Raw genomic sequence first — 14,870 nt, forward strand, 5'->3', positions numbered from 1 at the left:
CGAATGTTTTTTTAGGAAGTCGGAATAGGCTCATTATTTCATTTGGGACTTATGTGCAAAGTTCAGATTCATTCTGGATTGGTTAGACTTGAATCAGACGTTTGGTTCAATGTTGGAAGTTTATCTTAAGAGATTGATCTTGATCGACAATTCTTGGTTTTGATGTTATTTGCGGTGTTTCGATCCTTTAGAAAAGTTTGGATAATGTATTTGTACTTGTTGGTATGATTGGACGGGATCCCATAAGGCTCGAGTGTGATCCGGGGTTGTTTCAGATCATTTTGGTAAAGTTTGGAACTACTAAAGTTGTTGGTGTCAATGATTCATAGTGATCGCGGAGAGGCCTCATGTTCGAGGAAAGTAATTGAGGTAGAAAGGTTTTGTCCATCATGTTTGCGACCCTGATATCGCGTTCGCAAAGAGTATTGGTCGGACTTTGCCCATTATTTCATATTTTGAGTCTTAGACTTCAAGAAGAGGAGATTTTAAAGAGAAATTTCAATACTAATTTGGAGGTAAGCAATTTTCACTTGGATTTGGAATTATATCTTGATTACCCATGGATCTTTACATATAAAACTTGGGATTTTGAAGGGAAATTTGGAATTTTTATCTACACCTTAAGAGAGTGTATTTAGGGGATTTGAACACCTATTTGGACTAGACGTTGGAAACGAATAATATATTTGGACTGGCAAGGTATGGGTCATTAGATTTTGGTATTAGTTTCGAATTTAGGAAACGTGGGCCCTCGTTGACTTTTGTTGACTTTTGGAAATTTCTTCAAAGATCGAAGCTTTATCGATTGGTATTGTTTCCTATGGAATTGTTGACATCCTTGGGGTGATATTTTGCTTGGATTTTCGCGATTGGAGGGCTCGACCAAGGTTTTGATGCTGTTCGAGGTTGAAGATTAGCCCGAATAAGGTAAGTATCTTGCCTAAGCTTGGTATGAGGGTAATTTGCCTGTTGGCTGTGATATTTGTTATATGTTAGGTATAACATATATGCGAGGTGACGAACGTATATGCGTGCACTATGGTTATTCATGATCTGGGTATATCTTAGGCTATTATATTTCTTGTATTGCTATCATGCTTCTTTGATATCATATTTTTTTCATTTGTATGACTACGTATTATTCATGCTAGGAATCATGTCTAAGCTATTTGCTTATTTGTTTGAGACATGATAGGGCTATCCTTGCTATATTGTACTACTTTCCTTAGTCGTAGTCATATTGCTTAGTCATGATATTATATCCACATGTTATCTCTCTGTCTCTGTGCACTTTTTATATGTTATATCACATGTTGTTGGTGTCTTTGTGCATGACATGATATTTGAGCTGATTCACAGATGTCCGTATATTCCATGTGGTATATTGAATTATATTTTTGTGAGATGTTGACATATGGAGACTTGAGCAGATTGATGATTGATTTTGTCCATATAGTCGATTTGATATTGATAGTGAGGTAACGCGTACGCCAGGCCCGTTGTTGAGCTAAGTGGTATTGATTATGAGATGACGCGTGCGCTAGGCCCCATGTTGGGCTAAGTGATATTGATCGTTGACTTTGAGCTGATCAGCACTTGGGCAAGGAACCGCCCCTCCGAAGTCAGGTATTAACCATAGAAGCAGGCATAAGGTCATACATATATGTGCTTGTGTGAGGGACTTGTGTTAGGCACCCATACAGTGCCGGGAGCGTGTATATATATATGTGTGTTTGTGAGTGTGTGTGAGTCCATGGGTATTGATCCAGGCAACTTGAGCGTGCTTAGATTATGACTAGAGGGTACTTTGTGTCAGGCATTATGAACACGCTGAGATTGTGTACACTTGATATTTAAATTATGATTCTTTTTTGACTTGGCATGTATAACTGACATGCAGTCATAGAGCTATATTATCACTCATGCTAATTGGTATTTAATGACCCTACTTGATATTTAGATCTTGATATTATAGTTTTATCTCGTTGAATACATGTCTAAGTGAATTTTATGGGTGTTGATTCCTTGACTGTTATATCTGAAAAGCATGCATATCTCTCTACCCGCTGTGTTAAGCTGAATCTGTCAATATTGGAGCTGCTTTTCTTTATATAATATTATTCTATTATTATTTCTATTGTTTGTTGTTGAAAATGAGCATCGAACCTTGCCAAGATCGTCACTTCTTTCCGCTCAAGGTTAGGCTTGGTATATACTAAGTACGTATGGTCGGTTGTACTCATACTACACTCTATACATTGTGTGTAGATGCTGGTATTGCTGATAGCGGCGGTAGCCAGTGAACTGTATCTGGATTAGATGGGAGATTTCCCTATTGTTCCGTTCGCAGGCCTTGAAATCTCTTTTCTTATTTCATGTTAACATTATTTTATTTTTTGGGCAGTATTGTATTTGATTCAGACCTTGTATGTACTTATTCTTTAGAGCTCATGTACTCAATGACACCGGATCAAGGGATGGTTTTAGTTGTATTATTGCTATTGACTTTAGTTATTTATAATTATTCCACGGATGAGACTATTTAATACTAATCTTTAAGTTAGTTTCTACTTATTGATTGATGGCTTACCTTGCAAGCGGTGTTAGGCGCCATCACAGCTCCATTAGGATTTTGGGTCATGACAAGTTGGTATCAGAGCACTAGGTTCATATATGTCTCACGAGTCATGAGCAGGCCTAGTAGAGTCTTGCAGATTGATACGGAGACGTATGTACTTATCTTTGAGAGGCAATAGAGCTTTAGGAAACTTTCCCTTCCTTCATTTCTTGTCGTGCGATTTTATCTCGGCTTGAAGCCTATATCTTTAATTCTTTCCTACTCATTTTGTACGTGAGAGATTTGATGATGATACAGATATGATGCGGGATATCTTTCCCTTGTGTTGGAGGTTAGACTACTATTTGCTTTGCGGATGAGTTTCCATATATTGCAATCCTAGTAATGTTGTTTCCCATGGGTTCGGGGCCTTATACAGTATATTGCGATGACTCACGCATTGGTCTTGATGCGGTGTAAGAGCAGAATGGTAGGGTGATTGCTTAAGCCTGAGCCATAGTAGCCCATGATGAGGATTACTTGGTTCATGATTCGGGGTTTGGCATTTGTTCCATCGGAGGTAAGGCATTTGGGATATGGATGTTCAAGCCCTGGTTGATAGATTTACGAGATTGGGTATTCTTGAGTTGAGTAGAGCTCTCACTTGTGTTTGTTGCATGATCATCCTAGTTTGAGCATATTAAGGATTATCGGTATGATGGTCTCCATTTTATTATCCTCAGCAACATGATGTTACGAGGTAATTCTAAAAAGGTGGTCCTTAGTGGTGACAGTGTATTGTGAATTCGAGGTCGGATTTGCGTTTCCAGTATTGATGGTTCACGGGAAATAATCCTTAAGGAGGCTCGTAGTTGTGATATTCTATTTGTGCAGGTGGTACATAGATGTATCTTGATTCAAGGCAGCCTTTCTGAGGCGAAGGATAAAGAAGGACATTATTGGGCTTGTCTCACGGTGTTTGCTTGTCAACATGTTGAGAATGATAAACAAAGACCGAGTGGTTTAATTTGGAAGATGGCTATAGTGATATGGAAGTGAAAGCATATGATTATGGATTTTGTGCAAGAATTTCCATAGATTTCGAGGATATTTGATGTTATGAGGTCATTATTGCTAATGAGGGCATTTTATATTGGTGGCAGCTTCTTACATTTTGAGAGTCCAAATTTGACGAGAAGGGTTTACTTGAGATACTGAAGGATTGTGAATGCTTAATTATCATCCTGGTGTGCACACCGTCTTGAGTTAGGATGTGTTTAAAGGTCTTCTAATTGTTCATTGATGGAATAAAATATATTTTTTCAACTTGTGGGCGAGTGTGGACTCAGGAGGAGGCATTGATTACATAGGGTTGCACCATGGCAGGTCATAGAAAGGTATTGATATGAGGTCACACATGTGGGCTACCTCCTATAAGGAAGTTAGGGGTTCCATGATTTCTTATGAGGTTCCTATGAAGAGTTTTACTTTCTATCCACTGGAGTGAGTGTGCTACAATGTGGATTCGGATAACTTGAGGGAGATGGAGCAATTATCACGAGGTTGAGTGTGCTTTTGGGCTGATGAATTGGGATGCATTATGGTTGGCGCAACATGAGCTTCTAAGAAGTTCACCCGGGTAATAGTGTGGGATCATGGAAGTTATATAGGAGCGGTCATTATGAGTTCTTGGGTTATGTTATTGTGTCTTAAGCCATGTGAGGGAGTTTACTATCGACAATTGGGTCACATAGTCATGAATTGTTATAGATACTAGACTAAGGGATGCTTGGGGATTAGATATGATATTAGGAGGACTACTTTGAGGATGATTTGAGTGAGGAATATTTGGGTGCGTGTTGTATTTTGCCTTAGTGAGATATGGAGATGGTGGAAGGACTCATGTTTGATATTCTTCTATGGAGGTAGTATGCAAGGGAAGGATTTGTTCGGTTATTTTATTTTGGTGTATGTATGTGCTAATGGAGCAATAATCATGCGGAAGGATTAATTACGTATTCGAGACTAGGACGGAGTGTGTGACTCTTGAGAAGGCTATAATGGATTCAAGATTGTGTGGTATCTAAGGATTTCCAATTTGTGTGTGACTAAAGATTCAAGATTTGTGTTGGTTTGTGGAAGAGATTGGAGAATTTTGTTATCATTATCGATTATGCGAGGCAGTATTTGAGGGATGAAGGGGACAACTTTAGATTCATAGAAGGCTTCTTCAGAACATGTATTTAGGTTGGAGGTACTACCAGATGTATAAGAGGGAATAAGTGGCTTACAAGTCTTAGGACAATGAGATTTCACATTGGGATCACCTGGGAAGAGTTTTGATTGGGGTCCATGGTATACCTAGGAAGAGTAACATTTTTGTGAAGGCCGGCCATGAGTACTCTAAAAGAGTTGGATCTGTTTAGCAGTGGTTTGGTTCAATGTGATGACGGGAATGATAAGTTCCTTTTGTATTATAAGGCTTTACTGGTGTCTTTGTGATAATACTATTGGGTTTGGCAATCTGTGTGATTGGGAGATTTAGATGTATTCTATTCAGCTGGCTTGGTTATGTGCATATGGATTCTGAAGAGTTTGCAATGATGTTGACCACAACTTGTAGTTGGTGTTTTCTATAGGCATGGAAATTTTGTTGTATGTTATTATTTTCTCCTGAATCGAGCTTAGTGAAATATTTTTGGTTGATGGAATGTGTATCCTATCCATGATTTAGAGTTGATAATGGTATTCTCGTATTTTTCATAGTAGCATGATTGCTGCAATGAGCTATATGCAATTAGGATTGCATGGACAAGGTTGCGATTTAGTTTTGAAAGAATGTCATGAGTTCTAGGTGGCGTGAGAGCTTTCATATGTTTAAGAATATGCTAGCACCATTTGGGTATCCCTTGAGGAGGGTGTGTTTTGTGGAAGATCCATCATGTATTGATTGCAGATACTTGACTAGCACTCCGAGAATCGCATGGTTGGTAGCCATTGATGTTCAAGTTTTGCTGCTGGGTGCGAAAGGTTATGGGAATATCTCCTATTGGATGATTGTGTATGTGTGTCATGTCAGTCACGTGAGTTGAAGAGTTAGGGATCAGGTATGGAGATCTTGGTACTCTCGTGGTTTAAAGATATATTTTTGAGAGGCGGACTATACCTATGGTGGCGGACTGTGGAAGTATATTCAAGATTTGACAACTGATTATATATATCGTGGATGGGGTCACTATGAACTTTTGGAAGGCTATTGACTTATCTTGGAATGACTTGAATCGGTTTGGAGACCCTTTGGTAGGCCCAATGAGAATGTGTATTCTACATTGGATTCGCTCATTCAGTGCATCGTCTTCCATGGGTGTTTCATCGAGTGGAATGGATGTTATTCATGCATTGATCCGTTTCATGTGTTACTTCCTTATGATATGATGGTTTTCTAGGCTACTTGATTATTCACATGCATGTTGTGGATCAATTTAGGCCATGTGGCGGTGTTTGAGCGAGATGGCTCATGGGATATTGATTTGCTTATTGCACTTAGCTGCTCTTGGTGTTTTCCATAGCGCATTATGCTATCTGTCTTCCCCTGGTTATGTATATGCACTATACGTGCTTGTTGTGGTTACACATATGTTTAGTGAGTATGAGCATTATGGCTCGGTGAGTATTCCCATGTGGATTGGTATATTTGGATCGGGTTGTACGCCATAACGGTATTATGTATGGATCGGATTGCACACTGCAATAGGGTTGTGTTGGATATGATTCCTTGTGTTCATTTTGTGTGTTTTGGTTTCTCCCTTATAGGATGGATTCATAGCATTATGCTCTTAATAATTGTATCTGTTGAACTTGTTGGATAGTTCTTTTTTTGGTTCTCTTTCCATTATTGTTCATATTCGAGCAATTGCTTGTTAGCACACGAATCGCATTGTACGAGGTTCTTGATGGTATTAATGTGGCCTGTAAATAGAGCATTTTGTATTGGGTGAGCCGAGGTTATTGGGACTAGAATCAGTGAAATCAAATTTGTATAATGTAAGTTGGAAGAAGAACGTCACTAGTCAGCTCAGAATTTGGTAATAGTTCTTGTCGAGCGAGAGAACTACAAAAGCGAGAGAACTCCAGGACTTATTGATTTGATGGGTGTTTATGAGTTTCTACACATCTCTTTCATCATTTGCATCATTGCGAGGTTTGAAACAAGATTTTATGTGTTATGAGGTATAATACCGGTACCGGGTTTAATGATGAGCAGCTATTGTAGTCGAAAATTATTGCTATGGGCATATGAGTTATGCGATACATCATGTGGTTACATCTTGGGAGTATACTTATGCTTTGTCATAACTTGTTGAGGTTTATACGGTGTATACATTAAGAATCAAATCTTAGAGTGGGCTCCGGAAGTTAGAAATTGGCCCTATGGATTCTTTAGCTAAGCTTGAAGGGGGAAATTTTAGTCCGGATTGTGTAATGGCCTTATATGGTTTGAGGTGTTAAGAGATATCCCATGGGCATGTGTATGATAAGTTATTCAGTGATTTAGCAACTTTGGAACGATTCTTGACACGTTCACGGACGAATATATATTTTAGTGGAGAAGAATGTAATGACCCGACCCGTCATTTTGAGTTTTGGCACTTTCTTCGGAGGTTTGAGACCTTGAGTAGATTTACATTATGCACTATGACTTGCATGTACAGTTGATTTTTATTTTTGAGAGGTTCAAAGTTGATTTGAAAGAATAATTTTCAATTCCGAAGCTTTAAATTGGAAGAGTTGACCAAGGTTTGACTTTTATGTAAATGACCTCAGAATTGTATTTTCATGGTTCCAATAGGTTCTTAAGGGGATTTTGGACTTTGGCATATGTATGGATTTGTATTTGGAGGTTCCTAGGTTGTTTTGACCCTAATTGGTGAAAGTAGGAAAGTTGAAAGTTTGGAAGGTTCATAGGTTTAACCGAGAGTTGACTTTGAGGATATCAGGGTTGAATTATTATTTTGGAAGCTGTAATAGGTCTGTTGTGTCATTTGGTACTTGTATTCAAAGTTCGGGTTCATTCCGGATTGATTAGACTTGAATTAGACATTTGGTTCGATGTTGGAAGTTTATGAACTTAAGAGATTGATCTTAATCGATGATTCTTGGTTTTGATATTATTTGTGGCATTTTTAGACTTTGGATAAGTTGGATAATGTGTTTGGACTTGTTGGTATGATTTGACAGGGTCCCGTGGGACTCGGGTGTGATCCGGGAGGTTTTAGATCATTTTAATAAAGTTTGGAACTGCTGAAGTTACTGGTGTTAGTGATTCATCACGATCACGGAGAGGCCTCGTGTTCGCGGAAGGTAATTGAGGCAGAAGGGTTTTGTTCATTGCGTTCGCAACCTTGATATTGCATTCGCGGAGAGTCTTGGTTAGGATGGGGCCGCATTCGCGAGACTGGGCACGCGTTCACGAAGCCGTGGAGTTTGGTCTAGGATTGGTTCATCGCGTTCGCGCTTTAGACTTTACGTTCACGAAGAGTAGCTGGATGTTGGAGCAGATTGGCCTTCGTGATTTCGAGAAGTCAGTTGCGATCGCGAAGAGTATTAACTGGCAGTATATTTAAGTTGTCCAATTTTGGGACTTTGCGCATTATTTCATAGTTTGAGCCCTAGACTTTGAGAAGATGATATTTTGATGAGCAATTTCACTACTACATTGGAAGTATGCAATTATCCCTTGAATTTGAATTTATATCTTGATTAGCCTTCGATTTCAACACCTAAACCTTAGAATTTTGAAGGAAAATTTGGGGTTTTGTCTACACATTAAGAGAGAATATTTAGGGGCTTTGAACACTAATATGGACTCGATTTTGGAAACTAATTATATATTTTGACTCGACAGGTTATGGGTCATCGGATTTTGATAGTGGTTTCAGATTTCGGGCACGTGGGCCGTTGTTGACATTTGGTAATTTCTTTAAAGATCTAAGTTTTATGGATTAGGATCGCTTCATATATCATTATTGACTTTCTTGGATGATGTTTGTTTTGGATTTGCGCGATTGGAGGGCTAGAGCGAATTTTGATGTGATTCGAGATTGAAGACTAGCCCAGATGAGGTAAGTATCTTGTCTAACCTTGGTTTGAGGGTAATTTCCCCATTGGCTGTGATGTTTTTTATATGTCGGGGGTAACATATAGGTGAGGTGACGAGCGTATATGAATGCACAGTGGTTACTCATGGTCTGGGTAGATCTTAGGTTATTATATGCCTTGTATTGCTATCATGCTTCTTTGATATCATGTTTTTTCTATTTGTATGACTGCGTGGCTTATTATTCATTCTAGGAATCACCTCTAGGCTATTTGCTTATTTGTTTGAGACATGATAGGGCTATTCTTGCTATGTTGAGCTACTTGCCTTAGTCGTAGTCATATTGTTTAGTCATGATATTATATCTGCGTGATATATCTCTGCCTTTGTGCACTTTTTATATCTATCTCATATGTTGTTGGTTTCCTTGTGCATGACACGATATTTAAGCTGATTCGTGGCACATTGGTATATTTCGTGTGGTATAGTGAATTATATTTCTATGAGATGTTGGTATATGGAGACTTGAGTGGGGTGATGACTGATATTGGCCATAGAGTCGATTTGATATTGATAGCGAGGTGACGCGTATGCTAGACCCCATGTTGGGCTGAGTGGTACTGATTAGGAGGTGACGTGTGCGCCAGGCCCCATGTTAGGCTAAGTGATATTGATCATTGACTTTTATCCGATCAGCGCTTGGGAAAGGACCCGCCCCTCAGGAATCTAGTGTTAACCGTGGGCGTAGACACAGGGTCATATATATATGTGCTTGGGTAAGGGACTTGTGTCAGGAACCCGTACGATATTGATAGTGTGTATGTGTGTGTGAGGGTCCATGGGCTTTGATCCAAGCACCGTGAGTTTCCTTACAGTGTGACTAAGTGGTACTTTGTGCCAGGTACTATGAATGTGCTGAGATTTTGTATACTTGCTATTTATATTGTGATCTTTGTTGACTTGGCATGTATATGGATGCATAGATATGTATTATCCCTCATGCTAATTGGTATTTGATGACCTTACTTGATGTTTAGAGCTTGATATTACAGTTTTATCTCATTAAATACCTGTCTAAGTAAATTTTGTGGGTATTGATGCATTGACTATTATATCTGAAAAACATGCCTAATTCTTTTCCTGCTGTGTTAAGCTGAACCTGCCAATTTTTGAGCTGCTTTTCTTTATGTACTATTATTCTGTTATTATTGTTATTGTTGGCTGTGAAAAGTGAGCATCGGACCTTGCCATGTTCGTTTTTCTTTCAGCCCGAGGTTAGGCTTGCTACTTATTGAGTACATGGGGTCGGTTCTACTCCTATTACACTCTGCAGTTTGTGTGCAGATCTAGGTGTGTCTGATAGCTGTGGTGGCCAGTGAACTGTATCCGGATTAGTTGGTAGAATTAGAGGTAGCCCTGTTGTTCCCTTTGTAGGCCTTGAATTCCCTTTCCTTATTTCATGTTAACATTGTTTAGTCTTTTGGTCAGTATTATATTTAATTCGGACCTTATATTTACTTTTTTTAGAGCTCATGTACTCGATGACACCAGATCATGAGATGGTTTTAGTTGTATTATTTCTATTGACTTCATCTATTTATGCTTATTCCGATGATAATACTATTCAATACTGTTATTTATGTTTGTTTCTACATATTAAATAATGGTTTCCCTAGCAAGCAGTGTTAGGGACCGTCATGTCTCCGGTGAAATTTTTGGTCGTGAGAGAAAGATGAATATCGGATGATCTCCCAAAGGCTAGGAGGAAAAGCAAGCATATAAGCATCCTCACCAACGCTCTCCAGTACCTCAACTGGGCCAATGAACCCCGGACTCAATTTCTCCTTCTTCCCAAATCTCATCACACCCTTCATAGGTGAAGCATTCAACAGTACCTGCTCGCCCTCTGTAAATGTCATATCATAGACCTTTGTCTAAGCATAATTCATCTGCCTACTCTGAGTTGTACAAAGTTGTTGTTGAATAACTTTACCTTATCGAAAGCATCGTGAACCAAGTCAGTACCCAACAACTTAGCCTAGCCAGGCTCAAATAAACCAATAGGAGATCAACACTGCCTACCATGAAAAGCCTCATACGACACCATCTGAATGCTGGACCGTTACCTGTTATTGCAAGCAAACTCTGCCAAAGATAAGAACTGATCCCAATAACCTCCAAAGTCAATCACACAAGCTCTCAATATATCCTCAAGAATCTGAATAGTCCACTAGGACTGACCATCTATCTGTGGGTGAAAATTTGTGCTAAGCTCCATCTTTGTATCCAAGTCATGCTGAAAAACTCTTCGAAAGTGAGATGCAAACTGAGTATCCCGGTGCGATATGAGAGAAATAGGTAGACCATGCAAACTAACGATTTCCCTGATGTGTATTTATGCCAACTTCTCTAAAGTATATGTAGCCAAAACCGGTATGAAATGCGCGGAATTGGTCAATCTATCAACAATGACCCAAATTACATTAAATTTCTTTAAAGTCCATGGTAAGACTACCACAAAGTCCATAGTAATACACACTCACTTCTACTTTTATATAACCAACCTCTGAGTCAAACTACCTGGCCTCTAATGTTCATGCTTCATTTCCTGGCAATTCAAAAATCGTGATACATTGCCCGACAATGTCATTCTTCATCTTCTACCACTAGTAATACTGCTTCAAGTCACGATACATCTTCCTGATACTTGATGAATAAAATACCTCGAACCGGTAGCCTCCTAAAGAATCAACTCCCTCAACCCATCAACATTAGGAACACAAATCCGACCCTGGAGTCACAATACACCATCATATCTAATAAGCATCATCTTGGCACCAACTCGTTGCACTATGTCCTTAAGCACCAACAAGTGTGGATCATCTCACTAGCGAGCCTTAATGTGCTCAAACAACAACAACAATGCAACAACACAAGAAAAAACACTACTAGGCTCATAAATATTCAATCTTACAAATATATTATCCAAGTCTTGTATATCTACATCCAAGGGCCTCTTCTTAGTTGGAATAAATTCCAACTCCTCATACTCTCCACCTTTTTTCTCAAGGCATCCGCTACCACATTCTCCTTACTCGAATGATAAAAGATAGTTATATCATAGTCTTTCAACCATCTCCTCTACCTTAAATTCAATTTCTTCTACTTGAACATGTGCTAAAGACTTTGATGATCAGTGTAAACGTCACATGACACACTGCACAAGTAATGTCTCTAAATCTTGATCAAGTGCACAAAGCCGCTAACTCCAAATCATGAACTGGATAATTCTTCTCATGGGTCTTTAACCTTGACATCTTGCATCAATACTACATCTAGACTAATACATGAAGCATTATAAAATATCATGTAATGTCAGAACTAGTAGGCAATACCAACACTAAGGTTGTAGTTAAAGAAACATTGAGCTTCTGATAGCTCTCCTCACACTCATCAGACCATCTAAATCGAACGCCTTTCTAAGTTAACTTAGTCAATAGAACTGCAATTGATGAAAATCTCTCCACAAAACGACAATAATAGCTTGCCAAACCTCATGAGCTGTGAATCTCCATATGAAGTAGGTCTAGGCCAATTTTGAATTTCCTGGTAGATCTATAGGAAACACCTCTAAAATCTCCCTCACAACTGGTACCGAATTCATAGAAGGAACCTTCGTACTAGATTCTCGAATATAAGACAAATATGAAAAACATCACTTCTCAACAATGAGCTGAGCCTTCAGAAATGAAACCACTATACTTGTGGAATGGCCAAGGTTCCCTATCCACTCTAGTCTAGGAAACACACGCATAACTAAAGTCACAGTCTTGGCGTGACAATCCAAGATAGCACAATACGGGGACAACTAATCCATACCTAGAATCACCATAAAATACACCATTTCCAACAACAAAAGATCAACCATCATATCAAAACCACTAATGGTAACCACACAAGATCGGTACACCTGATTAACTACAATAGAATCCCCCACCAATGTAGACACAAAAATAAAAATATCAAGAGAATAGTAAGGCATACTCAAGAGCGATGCAAAATATGACACATACGAATAAGTAGAACCCAAATCAAACAATACCAAAAAATTCACGTGACAGATTGAGATAATAGCTGTAATGATTGCATCGAATGACTTTGCCTCATGCATACTAGAAAATGCATAACAACAAGCCTAAGCCCTACCGGACTATCCTTATCCCCTAGGATGACCTCTAATTGGATAACCTCCACCTCTAGCTAGCTGACCCTTACCCTTAGCTAGTTGGGCAGCCAATTTGGAAACTGGTGCTAGAATCATGATTTGGGTATTGTGCTATGGTGTACCACTCCTCGATTTGGTGCAATACCTCCTAATGTGACTTGTATCTCCGGATTCAAAGTAACCATTTGGCTAATGGGGATACTGAATCTGAAGCTATCTCTGATGACCTGAATAGCCACCACATTACAAACTTGAACCCCATGTAAGATGCAAAGTCAATATGCATTTGAATAGCCTTCTTTCTAACAATTGGTAAAAAAAGGTCTCATCACAATCTATGCTTCTTCTTGCTTGTAACCTTGTACTACCATCCTTGTTTTATATCTTGTGATAGTACCTTGATCATCCAACTTATTTATAAACATCCACCTAGTTCTTATGATTATTCTGTCATTTGGTCACGGTTCTAAATACTTTATCTCTCTCAAAATGGTGAAGTTTTTCTTGCATAGAAACTATCTGATCACCATATTGAAGAGCTTCTTTTATGTTCTTTGGCTCAATCATGGATAGGTAGGCAGAGAAGGCACACTTATTTATTACTTTGAATCTTGTCGTCATTCTAGAATCTACAAGAGTGAGAACATTCTCTATTGGATGAGAACTTTTGTGATTACAAAATTTTCACTTGTAAGCCTTGAGTAACATTATTTCCTCCATGACCAGTCAAGGGACTCGGTTCATTAACACATGTTGTCCCAATATAAGTTTGTTCGGTTCTCCTTGTCTATTGTACATCTTGCTCAACTTCCAGAGAACCTGGTTCTTGTGCTGTCTCTCCTTGTTCAATATTATTCTCCGAAATCTCTTGATTTTGTCTAACTTTATACGCTCGTGTGATTCTTATATCATCACCATCATCATTATCCTGCGAACCTTTCTCATCTAAATAATCAGTTTCATAAAAGATAATATGTACACTTATTTAAACGCATAAGGTTCTTTTATTATACACTTAATAGGCTTTACTATGTTAAGAATAACCAAGAAAGACACTCTCATCTCTTTTTGCATCAAATTTTCCTAGAGCATCTTTTCCATTATTATGCACGAAACATTTACTATCAATTATTTTTAGGTGACTTATATTAGATTTAAGGTCCTCAAGCAACTCATGTGGAGTCTTTCAAGTAGAGGACTAATCATGAGCCTATTAGTTTTATAGCAAGGAGTGTTTATAGTTTCAGCCCAAAAAGATTTAAGCGGACCAGTAGCAACCAACATGGTTCTTGTCATACCATCTAAAGTCCTATTTTTCCTTTTAACAATACCATTTTGCTGAGGAGTTTTAGGTGCAGAAAATTTATGATGAATAACATGACTTACATAATATTTCAAAATTTTAACATTCTCAAATTCAGTACCATGATTGTATCTGATGCTAGCTAGTTCAGTATCCATTTTTTTTTTGTAGTTTCTTAACGAATGCAAGAAACAAATCATATATTTCATATTTAGAATCAAGAAGTGAACCTATAATAGTGATCAGCATCATAAACATACACATCTTTCCTTCTCTACTTTGAACTCTCATTAGACCACACAAATCCATATGCAGTAATTTCAAGGGCCTAGAAGTACTTATCATTTTCTTTGATTTGAAGGACTTAACATGTTTATCTTTTGCACAAGTATCACATAATTTGCCTACCTTGAATTTTGATTTAGGTAGACTCACAACTAGGCCCTTTAGAATCAGTTTATTCAACAATTAAAAACTTGCATGTCCTAACCTTTGTACCACAATAGTGAAATATTATCAAGTACACTAAGACATATTAGTTCAGTTTTGGGTATGGATATAATGTCATCTTTGTAAACTTTTTTTGTATTGTTCCTTTAACAACCAGGTCGCCAGAATTAAGATTTGTAACATACATGCATTAAAATCAAATTCAACCTTGTTCTGTTTATCAGACATTTGAGATACA

This window comes from Nicotiana tomentosiformis, chromosome 3 (genome assembly GCF_000390325.3).
Source record: "Nicotiana tomentosiformis chromosome 3, ASM39032v3, whole genome shotgun sequence".
Taxonomy (NCBI): domain Eukaryota; kingdom Viridiplantae; phylum Streptophyta; class Magnoliopsida; order Solanales; family Solanaceae; genus Nicotiana; species Nicotiana tomentosiformis.